This window comes from Grammomys surdaster, unplaced genomic scaffold, assembly GCF_004785775.1.
Source record: "Grammomys surdaster isolate TR1022 unplaced genomic scaffold, NIH_TR_1.0 184, whole genome shotgun sequence".
NCBI lineage: Eukaryota > Metazoa > Chordata > Mammalia > Rodentia > Muridae > Grammomys > Grammomys surdaster.
The window spans coordinates 1,965,528-1,971,275 of NW_021604629.1; the positions used below are offsets into that span (position 1 = coordinate 1,965,528).

The 5,748-nt window shown below is 39.0% G+C and overlaps 1 pseudogene; it reads right to left on the reverse strand.

The window, feature by feature from the left end:
- Positions 1 to 3,879: 3,879 nt before the first annotated feature.
- LOC114621673 lies at positions 3,880 to 4,870 on the reverse strand (annotated as a pseudogene).
- Between the last annotated feature and the right edge of the window lie 878 nt (positions 4,871 to 5,748).

Consider the following 5,748-nt stretch of genomic DNA (forward strand, 5'->3'; position numbering starts at 1 on the left):
ATTGTAAGAAATACTGAACTAAAGCAAGAACTGAACCCAGCAGGGAAGACAGCAACTCCTAATGCTCCATGTCCATTGTTAAAGGGCTCAACTGCCTCATCCACTCCAGCTCTGCTGCCTGAGGCATACAACCCTCTCTCAGGCTGTTACCACTCCCTGAATTTGGCTCTACCATCTCCAGCATCTTGAAGTCCCCACTACAGCCCACGTTCCATTTTCACAGCTTCATACAATGTCTTCTCATGCAGGGATTCCTCTGACCTATGCTACCTGTCCTCAGTAGGTCTCTGAAACTATGGAATAATAATTCAACCCTGTTTCACTCCTGAAACCAGCATCACATGCAGAACACCACCAAGTTCTTCTATAAGCTTAGATAAACCCTTGTCCTTTGAACCACATTAGCAGTAGCTTTTTTGTTTTGTTTTTGCTTTCTGGGAGCAGGGCATTCATTGGGCTTTCTTTCACAAGTTAGAAGCTAAGCTGGGTGGAGTTCAGTGGCAAAACCAGCTCATGGCTGTATGGAGGGTCTTCCCCAAGGACAGCACTAGTGAGATGGGAGCCTTGTTACTATTCTGGAGCAGCAAGGAAGCCACACTTTAAAATTCCATTCTGCCAGAATAATCAGAATGGAAACAATAATGATAGACACAGTCAAAGAAACAAAAAAAGATCAAACTTTCAAATTATAAGAGGCTGTGTTCTCAGCAAACACAGTAGGGATCAAAACCTAGACATAACATAGGGCCAATATATATATTTACAGATTAAAAAATAGAAATTGTTCAGTAGACTTTAAGTCACAGGTTTTTCAAAAAGGCTTCTTTAATAAACATTATGTATAAAGAGGAATAAAATTAAGTACCTCTAAAAAACTATCTGCACTCTAATTTCCAAGAGCTAGTGTAACTGTGCATTGAATCCTAAATAGCTTTTTTTAAAAAGTGTTGTTTTATTTTTTCTAAAGCCTGGAAATTCAAACATTGTTCCAAAATGTCTATTTATTCTTGAAAAGATGGAATGCAGACATAACTCAAGAGAGGAAGATAATAAAATTAATTAAATAATCACATTTACATCACATGGTGAGTAAAAAGGACCTACCCATTATTTTACTAGTAGAGAGACATATTTTCTCTATAAAAGAAATTCTACCAGGTTCCAAAAGCAAGTCAGAAGATCAGAGACTTTGCTGTGAGAGTGTGGGTCCTCATAAAACCATAAGCTAAACCCAAAACCTAAACAGCCTGATGAAGCAGCTCTGGGGACCTTTAGATGCCTCCATTCAAATATCAATCACATCCAAAATGAATAAGATGGTATGTGACAATTAAAGGGGACAACAATGACTCCAGAATTGGGATTTTGCCTAAATCTCTGTTGTCACATGAAATTGAAAAACATAAAACCAAATAATTTACTGATTTACATGTTTCAAGTGTTCTCTTCTACAACACACTAAAGTCAGAAGGTCACACGACATCATAGTTCTTAAACATACCCTACTAGTCTTTGTGTGATGTTGTGAGAAGCCGAAGGGACTGACAAGACCTGATAAGGGAATCAAGCAGACACAGAAACAGCAAGATGTAGCTGTATTTTATCCACAGTACATGTCTGTAGAACATTAGCAAACAATAGTCAGTGAGTTGAATTGTTCTTATGGACCATGGTCAAGTGTACAGGTCTTTTGTCTATGTCTATTCTAATGCATATGCATATATCCCAAAATAGGTTTTAAAAATTCTAACACTCTATTGGGCCAAATATTTAAATTATTTTCTAGTGAAAAGAAAAGGAAATAATATGTACTCATTTCTAAATATATGAATGTAGATTGTTTGTTGCGGAGAATTAAAGCCAGGTCCTCTGAAAAAATAGCTAGTTCTCTTAACTCCTGAGACATCTCTCCTCCAACATCCGTCCTGAGATATATCTTATTGCACACCTTTTGTTATTACTGTAGTACATTGTTACATATAATAGATTTAATTGACATGTATTAGTTGCCTAAAACTATGAGGTACAGCCTGATATTTCTTATCAAGTATACAATTTTAATGACTGTTAACAGTACAATTAGTCTTATTGCTACCTTACCTTATTATTTTGGGTTGTGACATTCAAAACCCTGTCTCCTGCTTATGTTGTAGTGTACACCAAGTTGTCAGCAATGGCTATTCTACTAGGCTATTAAAATACACTTTTATGGCTCTCACAAGGTGATGGCAACCAAGAGCTGTCAAATTAGATTTAAAGACTACTCAACAGAACAGAAATTATGTCTGTCATGGAAACCAGGCCAACTCCCTGTCACTAGTGAGATCATAGACCTTAGAAAAAAAGCTATGGTGTTTGCTAGACCAGCATAATCCTTATTACATTCAAAATTTTATCCTTATACACAAAGGAAAGTAGAATCATCAACCAAAAGTATAATCATTAAAGAAGCCTCTCTTGGGCGACTTCTTGCATCCAGGCAGGAACTCCAATGGAATAACAATGACATCAACCCACAAACAAAACTTTCAACCAAACATCTATCCTGTCTACAAGAAATGCATGGACTGGGGATGGAGCAGAGACTGAGGGAACAGCCAACCAAAACCAGCCCAACTTAAGACCCAGTCCATGGGCAAGCACCAATCTCTAACACTATTAATGATGCTCTGTTATGTTTGTAGCAAGGCTGTCTTCTGAGAGGCTTCATACAGTAGCTGACTCAGGAAGATAGATACCCACAGTAAAACTGTGGATGGACATTGGGGGCTATTATGGAAGAATAGGAAAAAGGATTGTGGCCCCTAAGGGGCCAAAAACTTCATAGGAAGATCAAAAGAATCCACTAACCTGGAGCCTTGAGTTTTTCAGAAACTCAACCACCAACCAAGAAATATGCACAGGCTTGACCTAGGTCTTCACGCATGTATGTAGCAGATGTGTAGCTTAGTCTTCATATGGGTCTCAAACAACTAAAGTGGAGGCTATTCCAAAAGCTGTTGCCTATATGTGCGATATGTTCTTCTAGCTGGGCTGCTTTGTCTGGCCTAAGTGGGAGAGGATGTACCTAGCCTCACAGAGACTTTATGTACCAAGGTTAGAAGATACCCAGGGGGGCTCCTACCCACTCAAAGGAGAGGGGATGGGGGACAGGGAAGCAATGTGGAAGTGGGTGACCAGGATGTGGTCAGTAAGTGGAATGTAAAGGGAAAAAGTAAAAAATAATAAATAAAATTTAATTTAAGACAAACAGCAAAAAATAGAAGAAGCCTTTCTTTAAGCAAATGGAGACAGTGATAGAAATTAGGTCGAGTTTGAACCTCAAAAATAAATGTATGAGTTTTATTTTTTAACTCCTTTAGTTTCACTAAAGACACAACAAATATCAACAATATATCTGTTGTTTTCTTGACTTTCTGGGTGTTATGAGTCTTAGTGGCCTTTTATAATCATTTTAAAAAGCAATTCTGCAATGGTTATTCACATTAATCCACACTGGGCTGGAGTAGTAGCACAGGGAGAAAGAGGTAGCTTAACTGGAGTATGGGTATGAATTAATTCTCAAAAATGGATAAACAAGCAAACACAGATACACACACCATATAAAAGTAGATACTATGATAAGTGAGAGATTAGAAAGATGATACACAGAAAGACGCTATTCACCTGATCAGATGCCCTGAAAACAAAGCATCAAACATATGAGTATGTGAAATTAGATTTATTGAAGCATCATCTTATGACAATGCAATAAATAACGAACTGGATATCCACAGTTCACAAACATGACTATATCTATGTCATACTATAAAAACCAAATAGTCATAAAAACAAATGACTAAAGTATTCATGGGATCCCTTTTGCCTTGATTTTCTAAACTAAGGTAGAGCTTCTTTGGGTGGTTTCCAAATCTCAAATGGATTCTCAGCAAGAAAGAAGACGACTTTTCCTTGCCATAATTTTACCACAGCCCTTTTCATCTCTTTGTTTCTCAGGCTGTAAATAAGTGGATTCAGCAGAGGAGAGAGCAGAGAGTAAGCCAATGACATTAGTTTCTTGGTGTCTGGGGAGTACTTGGATTTAGGCTGCAAATAACTCATACATGCTGTGCCATAGAAGAGAGTGACAGAGGTGAGATGAGAGGCACATGTGGAAAAGGCCTTCTGCCTCCCTGTAGTGGATGGCATCCTCAGGATGGCAAAGAGAATTCAAGTATAAGACAACAGTATCAACAGGAAGGGTACCATGACAACCAACAGGGTGCCTGTGAAAGAATAGACTTCAAACAGGAAAGCGTCTGCACAGACAAGCTCCAGCACTGCTGGGGTTTCACATGATATATGATTAATGTTACTAGGACCACAAAAGGGAAGCTAAATACCCACGGAGCATACATAGTAGCCCCCATAATGCCCAAGACCCATGAGCAAATCACCAATTTGACAAAGATCCTTTAGCTCATAATCACTGGGTAGGTCAGAGGATGGCAGATTGCAGCAAATCGATCATAAGCCATTGTGCCCAGGAGAAAACACTCTGTCCCACCAAAGAGAAGAATGAAATACATCTGAACAAAACAGCCCCAAAAGGAAATGGTCACTTCTCAGTGGTGAGAACCACCAACATTTCAGGCATGATAGGTGAGCTGAAGCTTGCTTCCAACACGGACAAGTTCTGCAGGAACAGATACATGGGGATGTGCAGGCTGTGGTCCAGAAAGATGACGGTGACAATGGTGGCATTTCCTGTCATAGTCACCAGATAAATAACCAAGAAAGCTCCAAACATGTGTACTTGGAGCTCAGGGAGATGAGAAAAGCCCAAGAGGATGAATTCAACCACAGAGCTGTCATTCTGTCCCATCATTGCAGAAGTCAAGTCCTATATTTTCTCAGGGACATAGTGTACAACAAATGAACTTCCAGTCAAATAGTTCCAGCCTGCATTGAAACCAGCACAGAGCATGAAAGGAGGAGACCAATGTCACAATTAGCAACTTGAAGGAAGTCTAACAACTTGCATTAATTTGCACTTGAAATAAAAATGGAGGAATGGAGACTTCTTGCAAAGAAATCTGACCTGACACAGTGTCCATTTTCTATCACAAGTTGTATATTCTTTGGTTTGAAATTTAGATACAGCTTTAAAGTTAATAGAAATGTTTTCTAAAGCCTTTCTAACTCTCTACCATCTTTTTAAATATTTTTATTTATTTTTTAAATCAAATCATAATTTTTACTTATTCACACAGGGGTTATAAATACAAAAAGGCAGGATGTGGGGAAGGGGATGACACTGGAGTGTGGGTGTTCAGGGGGAGTACAAATATCTTTCAGAACATGGTATCTGCTGGATGAAGGTTCAGGGGACAAGTCACTGTGACTCTGTCTATGATTTGCTTGTCCTTATCTAAGTTGGTATTATCCACCAAGGCTACCTATTTACAAGGTCTATGACTACTCAGGCTGGTAAATTTCCATAAAAGCTGCCTGTTTATAATAGCTTATAGCCATTTGTTTCAATGATTTTCCTCAGTGACCCAAGACTTGGTGTTAGTATACATGTATGACAGGCCTATTGCTGATTTTAGGCCTATGGCTGATTTTAGGCCTTCAGTGTATAAGCAGGGCTGCCCCTGACATCTCCTCTCTTCTCTAAGTATAGAAGGGCTGTGTCAATTCTAATCTTGCAAAGGCGGGGATAGAGGCCTCATCTCCAGTATTTGAAGGGGACCTTGTAATGGCTCC